We start from the raw sequence: 25,409 nt of genomic DNA, 5'->3' as shown, positions 1-25,409 counted from the left end.
AGATGTACATCTATGGACATTGGTGTGAATGCACTTCCCAAACATCTTTTATCTGTCAGGAAATGAATTAACAATGCTGTGTTTAATGGCAAGATTGCTGAGGGAACTGTTAGGGTAGCAAATTAATTTAGGGATGACATTTTTGACTTGGGAACCTAGAACTCTTCTGGTACAAGGATTTGATTACGTGATTTCACCTGGATGGAAACGCAGAGAGCAGTCCCTAACAGTTCTGACCAAAGAGACAAAACAGGCTGTAGGGCATCATTTCCCTATGATACATGACCATGGGAAATTAAATCCTGTTTAAATTCATGTGCTTAAAACACTGCAAATATTTCAATAGCAACCGATTCAAATTCTAAAATAACTCGTAATTTCTTTTGAAAATTAATTGCAATCTAGGCAACAGACTTATTTATACAGTTACAAATTATATTGAGATATAAAAATTTCAGATGTAAAACAATAATCATTTTTATTATTATTAAAATGGCATCACTGTACCGTAAACTCTCATAAAGGCAGCACTGTTTGATTTACAAAAAAAACACGGTATGCATTTTCCTATACTCCAACTAATAAGTACTTGAAACAAAAAGGAAGATTTCAATGAAAGCAGTCCTATTATAATAGATGTTCCATTTTTTCGCCTTTGGAGTATGGATTTTTTTTTCCCCCTTATTATTATACTCCTTTCAGCAGCTTATACGTATACGATGTTATTCTGACCTTTGTGAACCTGGGCTTGTCTGAATATTGCTCTCAGTAGAGTCAGGAGAGGTTCGTCAGTCCATCAGAAAGGGGAGATTTCTTCTCCAAGGATTCTCAGACAGGACCTGAGCTTGGGGACTCAGATTTGTGGATCAGAGGTTTAGCCTGAAAGGAAAAGGTTATAATAAAGGAGTGCCTACAACCTTTGCTAGGACTTTTATTGAGTAAATGGAGGCTTTACTGAGGTCAGGTCTCATTCACATAGTGACTGGCCTAGCTATATGGCTTCTTAACTTAATCTCTCATTCTTACCATCAGGAGATCAACTTTAGTCCCGTCTCTGAATTAGCAGACCCATGCTGGCCTGTTCCGTTCATGTCTCTTATCTTTGAGAAAGAGATGAAGAAAGAAGGACTGAACCTTCATTCTTACATTTTTTTCCCTCCACTAAGCACATGAATCCCTCTGGAAGGGCAGCAGCTGCTGCAGTGTTGACAGTTATTGCCTGTATACATTTGGAAATTGTAGCCTGCTCTATGAAGATTACTATAATCGTGAAAGTGTTGGATAGAAAATACACCTAAATATTTTGGGCCAATTATTGACTACAGTTAACAAGTATGTGGGGTTAGGGAAACAGCAAGGTTTGGACTGCCCCCTGCACATTCTTGCTGCCCTGTAGATAAGGACACCGATATTGCCATATTTTCCCCTAAGCTGGCTGGTAATTCTGGGCCTGGATCATGCACTGTATTTTTCAAAGATGTAGCACTTGTTAGCCCTGAATCTGCTATCTGCTGCATGTCACTGAAGCATCACTAGAAGCATCCTGGCAATTAGTACTCATAGGTACCCTAATTGCCTTTAGGAGGTATGGATTAATTTGCCTCCTTATCCTTACATTGCTTTATTGGGCCATGCATTCCAGTGGGAAGCTACAAGACTCACTTTTTTTTTTCAACATAGAGAGATGAGTAGTTTAAAGTCTATGGAACAAGCAGTTTACTATTTTTTTGTGCCTAAACAATTATTCATACTGCATAAAGTGGCAGTTATATACTAGTTCTGAGCATAGTTACCCAAGTTCACTTGTCCGTGATGCAAGGGGCAGTTGGTGATGAATTTGACTGTGAAAAAACCATCAAAAACATTTTCATTAACACAAGATTACCCCAAACTTCTTACAGAAATTTCACTTTTCCTTTCTGGAAATCATTTCGTCCATTAAACTGAATGTGCTTTAAATTGTATTGTGTGGTACTGACTACTTAAGCTAAATATTGAGTGCAATGCAAATTTGTTTTGTAAGTTGGATTTTACTGTTTGAAGATGAGGCAGTTCTACCTCATGTGAATAATGGTTTTGTTCTTAACTAAGCTAATGTTGGTAGTGTCCCAAAGCACCAAATTATGAAGCAGGAGAGCATGTAGGAGTTTAATTTGAAAGTTTATGAGGGGGTACAAAACCAGCTCATCTGTTAGGAGCATATAGATGAAAGAGAAAACTGCTGGATCTAATAATAATCTTCAAGAGTAAGATGTTTGGTGACAGTAATAGTTGGAAAATTACAGGAATCTCTCTAGGTTTCCATGAAACATAAACTTCGGAGAAGTAAAATGTTTCTGTTTGTACTGTATAGTCTGCAGAAAGGATATTGCAGTTACATACAGGATATTGCCTGTTAATACAGGCAACCTTCTAGAGGGAACAAGAGAGTAAGAGGTTATTTTTATTTATTTATTTTTTCATTTACTTATGATTATTTCTAGACTTACTAGAAATGAGTTACAGAATGACAAAAAACACTCCCATGCCTTAGGAACTTAGGCAGATAAGGATATTTTATATAAAAAAATGTATTTGTCAAAAATTACTAACCATGCTAAGTGTACTAGATTTTGGTCAGCTTAAGTTATGTAATAGTTGAAATTCATTTTTTCCCTCAAGTCTCCAGTCTCACAGGTAGGAAAGACCTCTCCTATATGGCCTTAGCTGTCTGGTCTGTACTTACCCATTGCAGAAGCTGAGTGTTTGGTTGCAAAGTCTGGTGTAGTGGTAGTATGCTATGGCATTACGATGGCTTCCAAACCTGCTCTAGTCATCTTGAAATATTCTGCCTTTGTTGGTTTCTGAAAATGAGGCTACATATATATATATATATATATATATATATTTTTTTTTTTCCATAATTAGTGTGTGAACAAATCTTTAGGGAGATGGTAGGTGTCCGCATATCTGTCCCCAGAGTCTTTTCTCTGGCAGGACAGGTCTGGTGGTCACCATCAGCCACAGACTATCCCTCCAGCAGGGTGCACAGGTGAATGGGAGAGCTCCTTGTCCATCCATTGGTGAAAGGGCAGATGATTTGTCATCTCCCGTGTGCTCTCCCTTTCTACTTCATGTGTTTGGACACAGACCTATAGTGCTAGTAAGCCCTGGTTTCTGATCCCTTCTGATTCCTGTTCAGTTCAGCTGAGACAAAGAGGTGCTTAACACATCAGATAAACACAGACTTTCTGTAAATGCTGCAGCCTGTGATGTGTGTTTGAACTTTTAGTCCCCCCTGTAACAATGATGTGGAATGTTGTTCTTGAAAGGTTTTGTACAGTTTATCCCTATGTTATTCTGTGGCTGTATATCACATGTTTCTATGTGTTATGATATTTCCAGATGAGATGAAAAGGTTTTAAACAGGATGAAAGTGTCAAACATTCAAATACTGAAGTTTGGGAAGCATCAAGACTCCATCTGCCCCCAACCTCAGGCTGGCAGTGTCTCATTGCAATACAAGCACTCTCCTAAATATAGAGATAGATAATTGCTTCCTGTATTTTCAAAAACTTCAACATTGGGGAATTCACTCTTGTTACTTTACAGCTCCGTCCAGCTGGCAGCACCTTCACTTGAACCACAACAGCAGCAGGTAATTGTAACAGAACACTCCCTGTCAAAACAAGCGAGATTTACTACACCAGTGGATAATGAAATGGAACAGCTCATGCAAGCAATAAAGAAAAAGCACTGCTGGAAAGATGGAAAGGCATATTCAGACCTTTAAAGACTATAAAAACAATACAGTAAAAGAGTAAGCTGTTGAGTGTATCACTGCTCAGCGTCTCAGGACTAAAGAACTGCATTCACAGACGGTGTCTATAGACTTGCTTTGTGTCTAGGGAATGCTTGCTGAGCAGCAGTGATGATCATTCCCAGCATCATTAGCACCTCCCATATCAAATCTCATATCAGGAACTCCTTGTTGCCAGTATGCTAGTAGTTTATGATACCAGCCTATGCCAAACAATTCAGAAAATAATGTGAGAAACAATTATGAAATATATCATCTGTAGTCTTCCTGAATTGTAACACTTAAAAGTGAGTTTTTGCTGTTGCCTTTAGAGTTAGTGTTTCTTAATGTCTGTGCATGATTTCTCTCTTTTACTCTCTTTGGACAGTATATACAAATGCCTACCTTTTTTGGAACACCACTGATTTGTTGGGTGTAGTAATGTGTGTAGGAACTCCATCAGCTAATTATGCCTTATGTGCAGAAGTCTGTCCTAGAAGAGTTTGTTTCCTATTTTACAGAAACTGCTCATTTTTTTACTTGTGCTCTTTTATGTGGAAGAGTAATTAAGGAGTGCCTATTGATCTGTTGTAGAATAACCATTATTAATATACGGATGTTTTTGTAATACTTCATGCTTCACATAATTATTCAGCCCTGCCTAAACAGTACACTGAAGTCAATGTGATTGCAGCACTACACTGGAAGGATGCTCAAGCCAGTTTTAAGTTAACTCTCATAGCAGTTGTTTGCAGCCCAGTGATAGCAGCTCCAAGTTCAGCCTGGGCTGCCAAACCCACCCAAGAAGCAATTAGCTTGCGCTAGCAAGGCAAGGTCTGCACTGCTGCACTTACAGTAGCTCTTGCACCACAGACAGCAGCGTGTGTATACCTTGATCTTTCCAGTCCTTCCTCCTACAGAGGTTTTGTCACCTATTTCAGAGCCCATCTATTAGCAGCTATCTTTCTTTCCAGGAACATATTTCTTGTGTGTTTATATACATTTCCTTTTTTCAAGGAACGTAAAAAGGCTAAGTTCTTGGATGTTCCAGAAATACTGCAGATAAACTACAAGGGCATATATACATGAGTAGCAAGGACTATCCTTTCATTTCATTACTCGGTATCATTTCCCTCTGGTAACTGCAGTGTTTTTTTCAAACTGTGCTGTGTCAAGGACCATACAGAGGCAATAGACACATCCTTAGGATAACAGCAGGAACAAATTACTGTAACATTGCAAAAGGGAAGAGGTAAAGGCAGCCTAGTTCCTTACCCTCAGAGCTTTTCTCTCCCTGCTCTCTCTGGAATTTCTATTTTTGCCTCTACCCCCGGGACTGTGAAGCAAAACTAAAGGCTGTAGCTCTCTTGTAGTTGCACAATAACACTTCCAATTGGGTGCTTTTGTGGACCAAATTTTTATCTAAGGTTTGGTGTCAGAGGAATTTATATTATTTACTATGTAGTGACAGCAATTTTTAGTATTAAGTGCTTTTCCTACATTGCCTCATTCAAAGGATAGAAAGTACCAAATGCAGAAAGAAAAGGGAGAAATCTTATTTGTCTGTGGGCAACAAGCTAACTTTTAGGGCCATGAGGTTGATCAGAGGGCTGGAGCACCTCTCCTGTGAAGAAAGGCTGAGAGAGCTGGGGCTGTTCAGCCTAAAGAAGAGAAGGCTCCGAGGTGACCTCATTGAAGCTTTTCAGTACTTTAAGGGGGCTTATAAAAAAGATGGAGAGTGACTGTCTCCATTATCTGTCCAGTCAGATAATGACAGGACAAAGGGTAATGGTTTTAAACTACAAGACTAGAGATTTACATTAGAGGTTAGGAGGAAATTCTTCACTCAGAGGGTGGTGAGGCACTGGCAGAGGCTGCCCAGGGAAGCTGTGGGTGCCCCATCCCTGGAGGTGTTCAAGGCCAGGTTGGATGGGGCCTTGGGCAACCTGGTCTGGTGGGAGGTGTCCCTTCCCATGGCAGAGGGGTGGAACCAGGTGGTCTTTAAGATCACTTCCCACCAAGCCATTCTGTGATTTTATTTAAATTTTTGTGCTATATACATGTATATACTTTCATGTGTATATACTTTCAGGCAGCCTGCATTTATTACAGAAGCAGTGTCACCTCTAAAATCTTTGGAGTTTTGCCTTTGAGAGAAGATAAGATTACCATATTATTTCTTAGGTGTTCTGTTTCCTTAACTGAGGGAAAGCTTTGAGTGTATTTAAGCATTTATATAGATTTTTATTTTTGACAGCTCTAATGTTTATAATATTTACATATGACTAATTGCACTTTGACGATGTGTATATAATGGGATATGAGTTATAGTCAATAATATTTCACTATTTGAAACACAAAAATAATTGCTTTCCGCATTTTGTGTAGGTCTAAGTGAACAATCTCAATGCAGAGGGCAAAGTCAGACAAAGTGTGTCTGGAAGATACCACTGGAGAAATTAATTTGTATTCTCCTTGGATGAGAGTAGATAGGAAGTATTTCTGCTGTTTATACTGTTCATTTCATAGCCCTGCTCCCTTTCTTCAGGCTAGCTCTTGTTGCTCCTTCTCTCCCACTGGCATCATTCTTACATAGCTCTGTTGCATGTGGTAAGAAAGATGATATATACATTTATGTAGATATATACAAGCTATAAATTGGACAGAGGGTCCCTTTACATGCCATCACTCAGAAGTTTTTGTCTGTTCCTCATAGATGTTTTCAGATGAGACTAGAATATAGTTTAAAGGCATCATCATTTTTCTTTCTTATTGTTTTATTTTTTTTTTCTTCAGTACTTCATATAATTCAATAACACTAAGAGTTTGTTTTATTTAGTGTCAAAAAGTGCCGTATTTTAAAATGAATCTAACTTAGACTTTGAGGAATCTTAAATGGCAACTCTCTGGAGTGGAAGCACATGATTGACAATGTTTGCAGAGCTTGCGGCTGGTAGCTGTGTGCCCTCAGCATTCACAGATTAAATGCGTACATGGCCTTTTGGTTGCTGTTGCATTACTCGATGTGAAATGTGGTGAAAAAACCTGCCAGAACCATACAGAACAAAGGCTGCTAGAAAAACACCACTTTCTTGTCGTGTGACTTGTGTCTTTACTTAAAGATACTTTCACAAGGCTTTTAATGAGAAGAAAGTACAATTATTACATGAACCCAGTCATCTGTTAGGCTGGCAGTGCAGACAGTCAAAAATTAATATAATTTAGATAAGGGGCGTAAATGCCTGGCAACAGTGAGTTTAGAGTGACAGCATACATTAATTTGCCCTCAGACTTTCCCATACAAGTTCGTGGTATATCATATCTAAGACTGACACTGTGTAAATTTTGTCATGATTGCAATAGTCAATATTCTCATGTTCAAATTAAGAATTCCTTTCCCAAATAAAGGAGAAAAGGAAATCCTGTAGTGCACAGGAGCTTCTGTCTGACAGAAAAACTGTTTGTAAAATATTTCATATGCAGGAAAAGAATTTTGAAAATCTGTCCTGTCTTCTGCATTTCTAAAGCAACCAGCTCATCATTGAGCAGTGACAATGGGGGGGAAGAAAGAAAACGGTCACAGTGAGCAGACACAGACCCTTGCTGCACAGCATTTCCATGTAGTGCTTTATGTTTCTTGCCTTGTTCGTACACCTCAAGTGATGCAATAAAGTTTAGGCCCTTCTCAGATCTGCATCCTGTTACATCTTTCTTATGTGTGTTGAAGAGCATCAGGCACTGCAGGCACTTGCTGTTCAAGATGCAAGTCAGAAACCATAGGTTTGAGGAGGTTTGCACTACCTTCAACAAGGCACAAAGAAGTGATCATTTGGAAAGTGTCTACATTCAAGAATGTACTTTTCCACTTGAACTGATAAGCAAATATCATGATGCACCCTCTAGATTCACAGGCAAGACATGATGAATTCTTTCAGACAGGAAAAAAAATTAAAAGAAAAAGAAAAGAAGAAATAATTAAACCTAAAAGTTGAAAAGAACACTAACAGATATACGTGACTAAACATTGAGGTCTATTACAGAATCAGTGATCTGACACAGAAAACTCCCTTTTCTGAAAAGAGAATTACCATTTCTTCTCTAGTTTCACCCACAGGATTTAGGAGTAGGAATCTTCTCTATTCAAATTAGGCAGTGACGATAGAGAAATCCAGCTGTTTGTTTAAATAACTGAAACAATAATACATGTGGGATATGGAGTAATACACTGGCAGAGGTGAGTGCAAGCCATGCTTTTATTTCCTTGCATGTGGTAAAAATTACGTATCCATTTGTTCTTCATTATTTCTGATGCTGGAATAACCACGTAAGTCTCCTGCCATTTATTTTGCTCTGTAATTAGATAACTCTCCTTGTAATTTATATATGTGCTAGCGCCTTCATATGAACTTACAGATGTATTGGTTGCTCTTTTCCGAGGAAGAAAAACCCTCCCAGCTTTGACTGAATATGAGCAAAGCACCAAATGCACTATAAATATCAAAGCAAATTCCAGATTTTCAATTCAAAGTGTTTGGAAATACACTTTGGCATTGTTCACCTAAGCCAAGGTAGTATTTTTATGAAAATATCTTTGCTGTAGATATGAAAAAGACACTTCTGCAAATCACTAGATTGCCAGCAATGCCATGAAGGTGAAGGAAAATAGAGTAGTGTTTGATGACGGGAAATTAAAAAACAAAAAATAAAAGTGTATGGGTTGTAGCTTCAACTCATGCCACATACAACACTGGACTGACATAGTTGGCTGCTGTTTTTGGAAAGGCAGAGGGCAAAAATGTTTTCAGTTCCAGCAGCAATTTCAGTCAGTTTGGCAGAACAGTGTGTCTGGATCAAGTCACCGTAGGGAAATGCTCTTTTATTTTAAAGATTTCACAAGTGCTGAGCACGACCGAGCAGTTAACGTAGACTGTACAAGGAAACTACAGGGTGGATTCTGTATTCTGCTCAGTGCTTTCTAAAATGAATGCTAAAACATTTTTTGCTCTGTGTTGTGCTGGTACTTAGCAAGTTGTCCCCATTAGTGAAATGATGTCAAGTCCACTGCTGACAGCTATTGCCAAGAAGCTGATCAGATGGTATGAATGAACAAGAAAGGAATTTGGCCTTCTTACAATCTGAATAGAAAGAAGGGGGACCAGGGAGCGGCGTGTTTGTTGAGATGTGAAAACCCAAGTTGCTGAAGCCAGAAGCTGCATCAGCAATGTACTTAATTCATCTACTCTCAAGTATTCTATTTTCTCCGTTTGTGAGTATGCTGTAGCCTGTCATTATTCTCAATGAGCGTGCTTGGTTGGGCTGTCTGCTACTCCACTGCTGTCACAGGCCATTTTTAGGGAAGAGAGGCATGTTGTTTTTCCTCAGGTTAATCAGAGGGCAGCTCTGTTAATTGAACCTGGGCTCCCATGGGCAGTGCCAAGAGGCTTTTGGGTGCTGTGGAAGACTCAGATGTCCCAGGTATGGGGTCTATGAATCTCTATTAATACCAAAGAAATTGAGTGCTGAGCACTGCAGAACCAGGTGGCAGTTTTGTAGTGTCTGTAAACTGGACATACCTTGAAGAGAGGGAGACTAGAGGACTCTCCTATATGCTTATAAAGCAAACTAATATCTCGGTTAGTAGCATTAAATGCAAAGTTTAAAAGCACTCTGGGTATTTACTATCCAATAAAAAGAAGTAGGAATTACAAGGCAAAGAATAAAATGGTCAGGAGTTATACACATTTAGACATAAGAAATGCTTTAGTGAGCAGCGCAGCTAAGCAATTAACAACACTCCCACACCCCATTATAAAAATATGTGCTACAGTTAAAATACATGCATTTTGGAATTTGAAGCAGGGCTTATTAAAGCAGAATATGTTGAGCTAAGAATTGGTGGTGCTAAAAAACAGCACCATAAATACTGTAAATCCCTACTGATGGAAACACGACATTGATCCAGTACATTGCAAGTGTAAGGGATTTGCTATCTTGTAGCTCTGTCTCATTCTGTCACATCTCACCTTCTCCTGGTGAGCTTCTGTGTCTGACCTCAGTTGATTTCATGTGTTTCTTGCTATGAAATGGCCATTTTCCCAGACTGTTACAAATCCCTTTCACCTACTTTATACCATTTTATAACCCATACCCTAATCTCTCCCATGTTCATTCCTAAAGAGCAGAAATGAAGATCCTTATTCCTGAAGTGCAAGACTTGTATGGACCTCTCTACATGTGATCTCTGAGGGGCAGTGAACGCAATTCTGATTCCTGTCAGGGTTTTGTCACTTTTCAGTAAAGACTTATTCCAAACCTTAGATCAACTTTGAAGACGCTTTTAAGGATCACAAATTATTGAATAATATTTTAAATAAGGAAAACCTGATTATGTTCTATAAATATTAATCTCAGAGTATAATTGCTCTACTACTCTATTCTATTACAATAACCCTGCTGCTGTTGCAGCATCTTAAACAAGTGCTAGATGATTTAGTTTATTCTAATGTTCTTCATAGCAACAATCTTCAGTCTTGAAACAAGATTGCAATTTGCTGATTTAAGAAGCATCACCTAATCAAGTGAGATTGCACTAAATATTTCATTTTTGGAACATCTTTTCTACTCTCACTGTTTAATTGGCATTAATAAAATGTTCCCAACACAAAGAAGGTATTGCATTTTTGAGGCATATGATAAAGGTTTGGAAGTGTTGTCTTTGAGAAACTACCCAGAGTGAAAGCAGTTCCTCAGGATGTAACTTGTTAGTGCAAGTTTTGATGGAGTAATTTTTTTTTTTTTTTTACTGGCTACATACATGTATATAATGAGTTGGGGAAGGGAATTCAGAGGAGTTGATTCTATTTACAGCTAATTCTGCCACAGAATAATGGGAACTGCATAATGGGACTTTTCTTTGGTAAAAGTACCAAGGTGTCATTCATTGACATGGAACAGCTGCACAGATGTATTATGTGTTCTGGCTCTTCTGTCCATTCAAGGAGAAAGAGCTACATGCAAGACACGAAGAGAAGATATTAAATTGGGTGAAAAAGGCCACAGTGTTTTTTTTTTTGCTGGAGTAAAGCACTTGATTTGAAGCTGGTATTTGCTTTCTCCAGTCAAAATGGAGCAGTGGTGAAATACATGCCAAGAGATGTGTTTCCCAAAACATCTCATTCAATTTAGCATCTTATTAGATGCAGTCAAATATTTTCATAACTCATGTCTGTGCTGTTAATGATCTTTTTGTCACACACAGCTGAAGTGAGAAATGAACTTACACATAAAGTGAAAGTGACATTTGACTTTTAAATAAATGCTCTTATAAACATTTATGTACCATTCTTTACCCTTCTACACTTTGTTATAGTCTCTACAGGCAAGCCCATCTGAAAGTTAAAGACATTATTTGGAAAGGATAAGTGAAACTCAGAATGAGTTGGCTTGTTGGTATAGTGGAGTATCTGAGGCCTTTAATCTGTCTTTCTGCTGGGGCTTCTCATTGTCTTTCCCATTTTTCTCACTTCATATTCATCATGCTGTATATGCCTCCTTTTCTCATCAAATTGAAATTGCTCTAAATAACACAGAGTATTTCCCTCATAAGACATCACCTAACTTTAACATATCTCTAAAAAGTGATAACCGCAGTTAGAGGGCTCAGTTCACATTCCTATGCATGTGGACAACCTCACTGGAGCACCCTGCCTGCAAGGTAGAATTTGACCCAGATCGAGAGCAAATGCAATCTAATCATATGACAGGTAAATACCATAAAACCATGTGCATAAGAATTGAAGTTACCACTGTGTTCTCTTTTTCATTTTTTTAGCTTCAAATTTCTTGGGAAGATGTGTCTTTACAGGTCTTCACAAAATACCTGGACTGATGGAGCCCTGATGATGAGAGTAGCTTGGTGTGTGGTACATAGCAAAGAAAAGCAATCAGCAGAAAAGTGTACTAGCTAAGTTAGAGTTGCACAAATAGTCACAGGAAGTGAAAATGTTGTGGATGTGCTTAGGTGTATGTGACAAAGATCATAGTCAATGTAATTTCTTTCTTCCTTTCCAGGCTTGTTAGTATTTGTTTACCAGAATCCTTTATTTTTTTATTTTCCTTTTTTTTTTTTTTTTTTTTCCTTTCTTTCTTTAATTTTCCTTATGGAATGGTTTGAATATCCTTTTATTAATCATTTTAAATACTAGATTTTTATTTGGGGTATAGTCTATGCTGCAAAGATGGATATGAATGGAGGGCAGAACAGCAATATACAGCCTGTTTGTAAATTAACAAGATGTACCGGTTTGGCTGTAGCAGTGCCAAGCCAAGCCCAGTGGCTGGCTGAGTTGTCCCTGGTCTTTTAATTTCAATGGACAGTATTTAATCAAATCATTTTAACTATGAGAACTTTAAGAAGAAACTTAACAATTAGTTACCACTGGCTTTACAGCACGTTGCTGTTAAAAGTAGGTAATTTTAGCTCTGTGATGGCAACCTGAGAGTGATGTGGGAAGAGAGATTGCTTTCTTAGGATTTTTCTTAGGATACTTAAAAAAATGTATAATCAATGTAACAAGTAGGTGCAGTTGCAGTAACACACATGTATATTACAAAACACCTAGTAAATTAATGTATTTGAAAGTAGTTGCATTGTTCTGTTGCTCAGGAAATCTAAAATGTCAAGTAGTGGATAAATACTCATTTTCTTTTAAAAGCAGTTTGTCATTTTCTCTTGGAATGAAAGATTTCCTCAAATTCAAGCACATTTCATTGCTGCAGTTAAAAGCCGAGTGAACAAAATTGCATTTTTCAAGTAATAAATTCTCTAAAAAGGAAATCTCATTAGTTTAATGAATACAATGAATGGTTGTTTGTTATACACAATTAACCTCCATTAATTGGAGTGGTGTGCTCACAGAAGAGGGATTGTTTATTAGACAGAATGATTTTTGTGGAGAGAAGAAGACATTTCAGATAACTTGCCAAAATAACTTCATCTCTGGCTGATGGCATTAAGCTACTGAGAGTGGTACAAATGAAAGCTGTCGGGAGGGTTAGAGAAGGGCTTAATGGCACTGAATGACCAAGTAGTAAAAAAAAAAAAAAAACAACAAACAACCAACACACACAACAGGTGAAATTCAGTGCTGATGGATAGAGAACAGTACACATGGAGACTTTCTCCCCGTATTATGTGTACGATGATGGGGTCTGACCTGGCTATTGCTGCTAGAGAAAGACCTTGGGCTATAACAGACAGTTTTATAAAAACAGCCATGTTCAGCAGCCCACAAAAAGTCAAAAAAGTCTGCCTGGAATTGCTGGCAGAGGCGTAAAGAACAAAACAGAGATCACTGTTGTGCTATGGTGTAAATCCTCAGCTCAGCTATCTGCTGAATACCAACCATTGCTGTGCTCTCCACAGCTTAGAAAGCATGTCTGCACCCCAGATGCTTGTGGGATTCAGAATCCCTCAGCCTCTTGGCTGCTGTCAAGTGCATGCCAGTGGCCCGGACACCAGATTTTGGTCATGTGCATGGACTCAGCCAACAGGATTGCGCACAGGTCCAGGTGGGCCTGCAGGCTGTGGTATCAGTTCTAGACACCAGGCAGCACTTCTGTGCTGTGCAGGTGAGGAGTCCTGGCACAGGCTGCCCAGAGAGCTGTGGGGGCTTGTCCTTGGGGATCTCCAAAGGCCACATAGGGATGGCTCTGGGCAGCCTGCGCTTTGTGGCCCTGCTTGGGCAGGGCTTGGAACAGGTGACCTCCTGAGCTCCCTGCCAAACTCAGCCATCCCGTGATCCTGTGATTCCATGATTCCTTACTGTATGCACTTTGTGCTCACAGTCCCAGTTACATGCATGTAAAGAGGCATGGCCGTAAAATGCAAATCAGACACAAATCAGCATAGACATTTCTATATGAGCCCGAGGACAATCCAGTGCAACAATTTGCAGAGCTGGGGACTGCTGCTCCCTGCTGTGGAGGCACTGACCTCGAAGATGCTGGGGGCAGCTTGAATGCCAGCCTGCTGCTAGGCCTGGCCTAGGTCTAGAAGTGTGTGGAATCTGTGCTGCCCATCGGGGAGGTGTTTTTCAGAGTTTGGGATGTTAGTGCATAAAGATAAGGGGGAAGCTGGGTGTCAGAGTTTTATCAAGAGCAGTGCCAGGGAGATATTTAATCTCACCATCTATTTATGTCCTCAGGGAAAAAAATGTTGCTGGCTTTGTCTCCCTCTGTTGAATTTAGCAGCCTTTGGGGACAATTGCTCAGTCATAGAAAGATGAGTTTCAGTGACTGGAGCCCTGATACCACAAGCTTTCCTGATTCTGCAAGCACTGAAGTCTGATATATATCCAGTGGAATGGAGAAGATACTAATTAACACGTACTTTACTATTGATTTTCTTTTTTCCCATGCTTCTGGACCATTTTACAATCAGCTTTATAATTTTATTGGTAGATCTGCATGGTTTCTTTCTCACATGTTAATTTTTCCTTGTTTGTGAAATGGACTTGATGTTGCTGCTAGAGATCTCTGCTGTTTACTATCATCACGAGTATAAGGAAAACATCATTATCTTTTCTAAACTTGCACTATCAGTTACTCTTGCAGGTAATTCTTAGGCATTCTGTATCGTTGCTGCTGCCTATAGCAAAGCCAATAAAAAGCTAATGAAAAATGGGCCGATTCTAAAGTGCTTCAATCAATATGCAATACTTCTTACATGCTAACCTTTACCATATGGATTTAATATCGCATCTAATTTACACCTAATATAACAAGTCACTGTCTCTAGGGTCATTATCTCTCTCTCTCTCTCTTTTTTTTTTTTTTTCTCTTTTTTTTTTTTTTTTTTTTTTTTTTTTTGGATGGAGCATTTTCACTTCAGGTGTTGCTGTATGTTGTATGTTGCTCAAGGAACCATTCTCTGGCTTCAGCAAGTTCCCCACACCCGACTAATCTGACTTCAGCACAAAAAGTTATTCACTGCTACTGTCTTACAGCAACGGGCAGAACTGGATCCATTCTTCCAAAGTCTGCTTCCAGTTGTGGTGGTTTAAACCTGGGTTAAAAATGATCTACTTAGAAGCACTCTGAGTTTACCACAGTAACCATCATGAATGCCTGGTACACCACCTCTAGACTTCTTGGTAACACTTTAACCAAGCTCTCATACCTTTCTGGCTGTGGTCATCAGATATAGCTTGTAATTTTGACAGCTAGAATTGGTATCCTGCTCTCCTGGTTTATAAACCTGTTCAACCCTATTAATCTCAGTTGGATCACACATGAGGTCACTCCAGGGTAAGCCTGGACTGCTGGCATTATGGCTAGCTTGTGGGTGTAGATGCTGCAGAAATGTTCTCCTGGAGCTTACTATGTAGGAGCATATCCCATGGCTGCTTTTGTGGAAAGACTGGTGCTGCTACCTCACGCAGTGTGCTTACAACTAACACATCCTATTTCAGCCCCTGGATATGTTTAACAGATATTCTGTATTTTTCTCCTTTAATGTTTTTATTTGTCTCTCTAAGTTATAATACTTCAAATGTTGACTTCAATAAAAGCATGGGTAATGATTTTGTTCTGTTTGATTAATATATATTTATCACCAAGCCAGCTGAGCTCTGGTAGCAGCAGCAGAGTACTTCAAAATGGTGATGACAACAGGTGCATCACAAGATATATTGCTCCTGGCTGTGCCAGGACCCATGTAGAGGATATTCCTGGGTCCCAAAAGGACATACCACAAGTCCAGTGTATCTGTATTTTTCCAGAACAGTTTTTCCCATCCACAAATCCATGTGTGTAAAAGTGGTACTAACAAAGGAGCATGTCCCTGTCTTCTCTGGACTTTGGCCTCGAACACCTAGAAGCAGAATGAGAAGCAGAATGCAGAAAACCTAGAAGCAAATGAGAAGGTTGGTTTGAAGCCTGCTGTTATCATATTTTTGTGTCAAGACAGAGTACTTGGGTTATAGCCTGTAGGGGCAGTGGGCTGTGGCAGGTTGAGGGCTGATGGGGTGTCCTTGGAGGACTGGAGCAGGCCAAAAGCATAACATTTAGCATGCATGTAGTCTGAAGGGTCAGTCCCCACCATCTGTGCTCAAACTTCCCTGTCTAGAGAAGTAACGTAGTCCATAGCAAAGACTTGATGCAAAGTAATGGGTCCACTGTGGGGAACTGGAACTTCATGACCCTGGTTGAAGATGGGGAGTGCTCCACCTGGAAAGCATAGAAGTCTCAGCAAGTCATGTGTGGGCACCTCATGCATCCTTACAGGATGCTCCTGTCCAAGACCAGGCTGCACCCAGTGAAGCAGCTGGAACAAGTTTTGTCTCACACATGCCACAGTTGTGGATTTCCTTCCTGGTGTGTTTGAGACAGGATCTCCAGGGATTTTACCTATTGTTTTCAGGAGAATAAAGTTCTGCTTCAGGAGATCCACACTTTTTTTTTTTTTTTTTTTTTTTCTTTTTGTGGCCTTTTACTTACTTTTATGTTATTTTATTTTATTTTATTTTATTTTATTTTATTTTATTTTATTTTATTTTATTTTATTTTATTTTATTTTATTTTATTTTATTTTATTTTATTTTTCCCCCATTCATTCACCTTCTTCATTCTGTTTTCAGAACTGCACTATCTATGATCAACTTCTCTGCAGGCCTTACACCCCTCTCCACAGGCAAACCACAAGAACTAGCTTAATTCCTAGCATGCTCATGTATTCTCTTTTCTTCCAGCTTGCTCTGAGCTCTGTATCACACCTGACCACTCACCCTGTTAGAAGTCAAAAAAAAAAAAGAAAAGAAAAAAAAAATAGAAAAAAAAAGTGTTAGAAAGTTCTAAGGCCCAATTATTTTAGTTGTGCTACTGAATAATAGACTGAAAAGCAGGATGCCTGGAGTGCATCAAAGGCCTAGTGAAGGTCTATGGAGACACCTGTGTTATTTTAGGAAGAGATATGTGCAGCTCAAGTAATGCATAACTACTGCATTTAAAGATCTATGACAAGAAGAGAACACAGGGTGCTTCTAGTGACAGGAGCTTGAGACCAGCCTTGGCATGGAAATAAAGTGACTAACTACAAAGCATATGATGTTTCCATGATGGTGGATGATGATCAGGAGGAGAAGTGGTATAAAATAGCCCAAGGGACAGGATAAACGGAGATGGAGAGGAGCTATAGCTTAGAGGTGTGGGGCAGCGAGGTCCATCCATGAGCTGTGCAAGAGCCCATGCCCAATGCTGTGCTTGGGGCCTTCTCAGCAGGGAAACCTGGGGGAAGATGCTATGAGAGCAGAGATAGGCCTGAGGTGGCCCCTCTTGCCTCTTGTTCCCCCAAAACTTCTTAGACAGGTAGCGAGGACCAAGCTCACTGTGAGACCAGAGAGGCTGGTGTTGGATGAGGAGTTGTATTATTTAAGCAAACTTTAGTAGGTCCTGATGCCCTGTGTACAATCTCAGTAACAAATGAATTCATTATATCCAGGGGTGAACAGGAGAAAATTGCAGGAGTCCACGCAAGCCCTGTGCTGACTTTGTGGTGAGAGGCAGGAGCCATGTCAAAGCAATAAACAGCTGGACACTGTGCTGGTGTTGACTCTGCCACAAAGAGAATTGCTCTTGTATTAATTTATGAATTTCATAGCCCAACTGCCATTATGTATATGCAGATTTATAGGCCTCCCCCGCCCCCAAACTCCTTCGTGGCATCTGGCTGCTGCACGTGAGACACACAGTTGCAATTACAAGACATCCTCAGAAAAGCTACCACCACCCCTCTCATCAGGCTTGGGGCAGCAGGGGGCTGACTGCAGGCTTTGCATGGGCCTTGCTGGCTTGGCACCTGCAGGCTCAGAAGCACCCAGTGAGCACCCAGGGCTGGACCAGTTTTACCCAGAGCCCACCCCATACTGCAGCTCAAGTTTAAGCTGTACCAGTGCTAGGACCAGTTCCTGTGCCAGGTTGCAAGCTGGGGCACATGGGCAGGGACTCTTTCCCCCAGCAACAGCAACAGAGGACTTTGTTGTGCCGGAGAACAATGTGGGCGGCTTTAGTCCTCCCTGCTATTCACGTTAGGAATAGAAAGAAATCAGTTTGTTTATTTAGTGTCTGGTGCATTCTTTTCTCCTGTGCAGTTTTTTATTATGCATGGGAGCAATAATGGTACACGTGGCAACTTCTCTGAGTGTTTTGGGCTGTCTCTAGGCTTGGGCAGTATTACTGCAGGGTTGTGCAGGGTTGTCTTTTAAAGGATTTCGTGTATGTATTTTTATAGTTTTTCATTTCTGCTGCAAGCTACTTTGGAGTTGTGTGCATCATTGACTGCAGGGAGCTGGGATCTGCTTTGAAGCCCTGCAAGGTGAAAGGCGAAAAGCAGCTCAGGGAGCATGGCCCATGCATGGAGGATATCTGGATACTGGTATCTGCAGGTGCAATGCTAGGACTTCAGAGAAACAGTAAAGCAAAACATTGCTCTTGCTGTGAGAGATTAAATGAGAAAAGCAATCTTTGGAAGATAAAAGTGTTAAATATTCAGTATATGTTTAGGAGGGTAACTGGTACCTCTAATAACAGCCAGAAGCAAACAGAGAGCACAGCACATGCTTGTATGCACCACAGTATGGCATGCGCATTATGTTTTCTGCCAGACAAGATTTCTCAACATATTTCAAAGATAGCCTCAAGAAAAGTGTTTTTAGTAGTCCAGATGTGAAGCTAAAAATGCAAAGAAAAGAACTGCACAGTCACCATTAGAAGTCAACATTCTCTACCTATCTCACTGTGCTTTCTAAGGAGTCTATTACTTTCACTCCGTGTGCTATGCTGAACTACAGAGATCTTGGTTATGATGGTTTTGTTGCAGAGTTGATGGAGGGTTCAAGGACATCTGGCTGACATTTGGCTGATACCTGATTCTTCAGTGTGAGTGCAGAAGCGTTAGGAGATGCAGCCCCACATTATTATATTTTACTTCACAAGAGCTTCATCTCCAACATATTACCCTGCAAAGCTCTTTGTCATTTTAACACTTCTGCTTCATCTGCTTTTGTGCTCTCATTGAATATATTTGTGGTGTCTAGGAGTTACTGCTAGTATCTGTGTTTTTCAGAAACTGAAGAAAGCCACTTAACTCTGTATAAGTACACATTTTCTTTTTCACACATGCATTTTTATTAATTAGTTTTAAAGATACCATGTTTGTTTTAAAGATTATTGCAGAACTGTTCTGATGCTGTTGACAAAAGCATTAAGTAATATTTTTCTATCGTTGTGTCAATAATTCATAGGATATTGCAAAGATTATGTTCTGTTTAAATGAACTTAATTATCTGTTGCCCTTTCACTTCCCAAGCTTTTTTACATAAATGTTAAAAAAAAATAAAAATCTTATTTCTTATCCATATAGGTTTGCAAGTGTTAGTAGGAAGTTCAATAACAAGAGCTGAGTAAAATCTAAAATTCTTGACTAGCAGCTTTAATCCTGTTCTAAAAGCATAGATATGCACAGATAACTTTCTGCACCTGTCAAAACCTCTTTTGTAGCCATCACTTTATTTATTTTACCACTTTATTCATGTCCTTTAAATTCAAGTCTTCTACACAGAAGAGCTGTGTCTCATCATGCTGTGGACTGAGTAAGTGAGATAAGCCCATTTTCCCATAAGAAGGTGTTTCAGGAGGAGAAATAATCGGTGGAGGAAGAGAATAATTTCCTAAGTGGCATTTCATCTTTACTGAAAGTTTCGATGCTTTTGTTACACGACTGTCATCTTTCAAATTCAAGAGTTCCATCTAGAGGAATACTATTTCATGAACTTGGTTTTGCTGGCTTTTTAATGTGACATATTTCCTGGCTGAAAATAGACTAATTAGTTTTTTCTTCTCAGCTTTTTATTTTATTTTATTTTATTTTATTTTATTTTATTTTATTTTATTTTATTTTATTTTATTTTATTTTATTTTATTTATTTATTTATTTATTTTTTATTTTGACTACCTACAAATTCCATTGTTTCTTCCTGGCAGTCTTTGGAACAACACTTTACCATCAGTATTCCCTGCTTATACTTAAGATATTGTCTCCATATTTCTGCTTACCAAGGGCACTGAAGAAAGAGAAATTCTGGTCATGTCTGACTGTCACTTATGAATTTGTAGTGCAGAAAGTTGCAAGGCTCAGGTTTTCCTATCAACAGAAATAAAATATATCCTTAAGCAAAAAATATCTAGAGTGGCTGAACAGACTGGCAACAGTGAACCATGTAATAATATAAAAATATTGAATGCAGACATACTCACTGAGAACTAATACTTCAGAAAATAGATGTAAATCTTTTTTTCAGTCTGTTTTTGGAGTCACAGTTTCCAAGTCTCTTTTTCTTAACTCCTAAAGAAGTCTGGAAAAAAAATGCATCTGAAATACAAACACAAGCTATTTCCTACTACATTTTGGGGCTCTGAATTAAATTTCTGGTTTTGTTTTGGTTTGGTTTTTCATCTAATGAACCTTCTAGTCCTTTTTGCAGCTCAGATACTCCAGCTGATCTTTTCTAATATTCTTTGTTTGTCAGATGCAGAGATAAAATGCCTTCATAATATTTAGTAATGAAATCTCATATCTAAAACTCTATTAGAATGATCTTTTTATTCAGATGTGTGGAATTTGCTAGAGACAGAAGCCAGCTTTCTAGATGTCAGAAAGAAAATTTTGTTTCTTAAAACCATGTTAGTAAAAGAGTGACATGGTACAATAAAGGAAATGATCTGAAGAAATTCCATAGTTTATGCTACTCAAAGTTAACTACTGTTGTAATTTCATTTGGTTAAATCAAAATCAAACAAAACAGAACAAAAAGTAGTTTAAGCTTTCCCACACCTCTGATTTCCCAAACAAAATTAACCATACCTTCAAAACTCATACCTACACTATTAGTGCAATGGCATTCTTATGCTGTATGATCTCTACTGGTGAAGCTGTATTAGCAAAACCTTCAAGCTTAACTTCAGATTATTTTTTAAGAAAACCCTGTGATGTGTCCTTAAAAAAATGACGTGAGCAGAGCTGTAGTGTTTGTGGATGCTAAACTAGAAAACAGAGGGCAGTTCAATGGGGTTGAGATTGTAAAGGCAAGTTGCCTGGACTTTGTCTGTATTCAGCAAAAGAAAACAGATGAGTTATTGCAACAGAGCTACATGGAATAGCCTGTATTTATAATGCTTAGAGCTAGTCCCTTAGCAGCAGATCTGTATTGGAAACCTCTGATTCAAACAGTCATCAACAGAGCCTGCAAGGCATGACCTAAGAGTTGACTACTATGGATGGTCAGAAGGCCAGTCAGATTGCCCTTGCCCCTTGGCCAGCTTTTATTTAGAAGTAAGGATTTGCCCTTGATGACATGGTTTACATAAAAAATATAAATACCTCTAAAAATATAGCTACATAAATTCTTTTAAGCATGACAAATACAATGTGTTTCTCCACTTAGTTAATTCTTATTTTTTTCTTTCAAGTTCAAAGTAACATGGATTAATATTTACCTACACATTATAAGCCTAATTGTATCTCTGATTTTCAACCTAAATTTTATTTAAATTCTGATTATGTTGTACCAAAAATAGAACTTCATGCAGTATTGTCTTTGGTTTCATTTTCTGCCAACATTTTCTGAAAATTTTAGATGTCATTATAAAGACAAATTAAGGTCAAATGCATAACCCTAGGCTTAAATTTGTTTGTATTTTTAATGAAGCAACATTATGGAATGCAATCATAATTTAATTTATCTGATCTGACACCTGCCACCTTGTTTCTGTCCGTGTTGGCTTGAGAGCTTATTCTAGTTTTTCTCAACTTTTTCCCTCCTCATTTTATAATTAGCTTTGCAATTAGGTAATTTTAGGAATTCAGCAGAGGCAAAACATAAGTAGTCATGATTTTTACTACATTAGCTACTGTGCTTAGAAGATGCTGACCACATGGATGTTTTTGAATAATTGGATGCAATTGACTGTGATGAGAAGTTTACTTAGAATATGTTTCAGGAAAGGCCACTATGTCACATTCTGTTTTAATATTGGGACAGCTTTAACAAAGATACCAAAGGACTGCTAAAGTCCTTGAAGTGCCCAGAATGGGTTAATAATATGGTAAAGCCAGTACCAAGTGCATGGGTTTAGCCATTGAAGTGGCTAAGAGCAGATAAAGTCTTCCTAGGCCATTTTGACAGGCAGCTCCTTTCAACTTACCTGTGCAAGGTGGAACCCTTCTGCAATGAATTTCAGCCACAGACCATGGGTTTGTTCTTCCTGGATACCTTTCAAAAACCCTTGGAGAACTAGTTCACAACTGCCTCTGGGTTCATGGTTCGCAGGCTGAAAAGCATCTCTCTGCAGCCAGTAAAGAGAGTTGGTGATTAAAATGAGTTTTGAATGGCTGAGGATGTATCTTGGGTGTCGAGGTTTCTGAAATAAACATCTCAGTTAGATACCTCAAGGTACATTGAAATAGATTCAGGATAAAATACAGAGGTAGAAATTTGAAGGAAATTTTCGTCCTTTGTGTCAATACTGGTAGAAATACTATCTCCTTAATATTCTACTTGACAGAACAGAAATGAGCTCTGAAAAATCTCATCATAAATAAAATCTCATTTTGGCAATCTTAAATTCCAAATAATGGGATCTTTCAGTCTTTGCCAGGACTGTGATCTCACGCTGTGGCCTTGTAGTTAAATGCCACTCTGTGCAATATCCACTAAAAACCAAGGACTATGTTCTTGTTCACTCACTATTGTGTTACTGAGGTGATGAAATTATGGTTCTGTGCCAGAAGAAGGTCAAATTTATGGACAAGTATTCAGAAATAAGTTGCTCAGTTAAGGTCATCCATTTATTTGCACATATATTTAGTTTACTCGCTAAGAATAGTTTCACCTTACAAGTAATACTATTTGAACAGGATAATTTCTGGAGAAAACATGTGATCTATAAAAGGACTTCGCAAACAAGATAGCTTTAAGGCAGACTTAATTGTGAAAAAATATTGCTCTTGAAAACAATGAGATGTTTTTATAATGGTGAAATAAGTACTAAAAAATCCAGGAAGCATATAGTACAAAGCCTACAACATTCTTAGTTTTACTCCCTGTGTACATACATGCCCATCATCCATCAGCTGAGGATCCTAGCTAGCTGTCATATGAAATGTCACTCAGGAGTGTTTACATTTGCCTTTTGCATGGTGATATTTGTACTGAAACTTACTGCCTATTAAGTTTTAAGCTGTGGTCTAAACTGATAACTTCAGCCCAGAGAAACATTTATATATATGTTAACAACCAAATTAAATGTATTTTGAATGCTCCCTCAGCTGAGATCCAGGATTTGGTCTTAGAATCTCTCAAGCTCATGATTCGATATATAGAAGACCAAATTTTTTTTAGGCAGTAAAGAAATGAATGGTGCTAACTGTGAACTGCCCTGGTCTGAACTGTAGAGAAACCTCAGGAAGAGCAGGCAGTGGAACAGAAGATGGTCTGATGCTTCCATAAATAGAATGTGGAAAATGTCTAATATCCTAATGGATTTTTTTCCAGTGGAAAGTATATAATTAAATCAAGGTGGAAATGTTTCACAGAACTGTGTTGTTTTCAGCATAACTAAAAAATAAGAAATAAAAAAATAAACCAAACCAAATAAAAAAACAAACTATTCAAGTATCTCTACCATGATTATAGTTATAGATTTTGTTTTAAAAGGACTTTTAAATTAGAAATTTAATTTTAACAACATTTGACATAGATTTAATGTACCTATTTTAATCAAAGAACACCTGACATGAGATTCTGTTTTTTGAGGGGCAGTGGGGAAGTTTATGTATTTTGGCTCTGTTCTGAATCAAAACCAAAACAAGTCTTGGATACTTAATGTTTATAGGGATTTTTTTTTTTTAAATATTATTCTTATTTTTCACCTGAACACACATATGGGATCAGGCTATAGCTGGCATTTGAAGGCGAATAAATGAATTAGTAGAGGATACCATAGTTTATATTAAATTTCCTTCCTGAGAAATCAGCAGAATTTAGAAGTGCTTGAGTATATTCATTGCCAACATCTGCAAAGAATATTCATAAAAGGAGACAGGCTAGTGGTAGATGACAGGATGATCGTCGGAGGCCAAGGACTTCACTTTCCATTAGAGAGATACAAGGGCAGAGATAGGGGACATTTATGTAAATTTGATTAATTTAAGTCCCCAGACAAATATAAAATATCTCCAGCCATCAAAATATGATAGAAATAGAAATAGTAAACATGATATACTCATACCCTTCCCTAAACTTCTCATGGGGTTAAACTGGGTGCAGGGATCACTTTGGTAACAAATCCTCCCTTGGCCTCTTGGCAGAACATGGCATTGTCAGCTTGGCCAGTGGGAAAACATCAGTTCATTTTTGTCTATTTTTTTGAATTATGAGTAGCCAAAACTCTTGGTATAAAAGAAAAAAGTGTTCAGGCATTCTAATATAATTGACTTTAGAAGAAAAATTGTTTTGAAACTTTAAATAATGGATCATTACCATTATTGTGTAATTATTTACTTACAGATCAGATGACTCTTTATTTTTGTCTGAGCATAATGTAGCTCTCCTTAGCTACAAACCCAAAATATTGATGAGTCAGGTAGCTAAAACAAGAAGCAGAATTCGGAATGCTTCAAATAATGCCAAACATTTTATGTAAGATATATCTAATTAAAAATTAGTCTCCTACTTATTAGCAGACAACAGATGTCTCCTGAAGTAAAGTACCTTTTCTTCCATCTTTTTTGTACATAGGATGGATCTGGATCCTGACTGAATATATTTTCTGTAGTAGTGGGTATAGTTATACCTTTTGTATAAGTAATATTGTATATACTTGGGCGAACTTCTTTTAACCCATCTAATTTTGAATTCATGTTTCTTTTCTTGTCTTCTGGTGTTTAAAAATGAGAAATGTAATGCCAATATCAATAACAATAAAAACAAGGAACTTCATCTTAGAGGTCCACACAGGCTTTAAAATATGGATAGAAGACAAGCATTCTCACTTTTATTCCAATTCAGAAATTATGATAGGACTATACATGAAAATATACCACCCAGAAAGCTGCATACCATCAGTTAAAATACACCCCAAGTAACTCTGAAGTGCCAGACCAAAAAAAAAAAAATAAAAAAAAAATGTAGACTGCCTGGGAACTCTGAAACTACCAAGCAAAGATGCTCACCTCCAGATTTGAAACCAGTGACTGATGTCTCTGCTTGTCTGGCCACTGCTACTGGAGGGAGCTGGGATCCTGTGATTACTCTGGCAAGTTCAGTAGTGTAGGCAGCCACAATGGTCTTTTATTTTAATTCCTGACACATTGACAATCCTTTAGCCCTTCTGGAAGAGATTTTGTGTTTGAAGGCAGATGTAGGTCTTCAAAGGCCTGAGAAGCTCTTCAGTGTTTGTTCTCATTGTTTTGACATTAGGTACATCACCTCATCTGTTTTGCCAGCTGCCTTGGAGAGATGTGTTTCTGTAAAGTCTTATCCTGCAAGTTAAAAGGGAACAGTTAAACTTGTTTGTT

General features: G+C 38.3%; 1 long non-coding RNA gene across 2 annotated transcripts; it reads right to left on the bottom strand.

Annotated features, from left to right (window-relative positions):
* Positions 1–13,416: 13,416 nt before the first annotated feature.
* On the bottom strand, positions 13,417–25,367 carry LOC116490015. Of its 2 annotated transcripts, none has more exons than XR_004253328.1 (3): positions 25,065–25,367; positions 22,037–22,177; positions 13,417–15,650 (listed from the first exon to the last, which is right to left on the bottom strand). It is a non-coding gene; the product is annotated as an uncharacterized LOC116490015 (long non-coding RNA). The 2 variants fall into 2 exon arrangements; XR_004253331.1 differs by lacking the exon at positions 13,417–15,650 and adding an exon at positions 19,771–20,187.
* Between the last annotated feature and the right edge of the window lie 42 nt (positions 25,368–25,409).

Source organism: Aythya fuligula, chromosome 1 (genome assembly GCF_009819795.1).
Source record: "Aythya fuligula isolate bAytFul2 chromosome 1, bAytFul2.pri, whole genome shotgun sequence".
Lineage (NCBI taxonomy): Eukaryota > Metazoa > Chordata > Aves > Anseriformes > Anatidae > Aythya > Aythya fuligula.
Note: the sequence above shows the minus strand (reverse complement) of the source record. Positions and strands in the feature narration are given on the sequence as shown.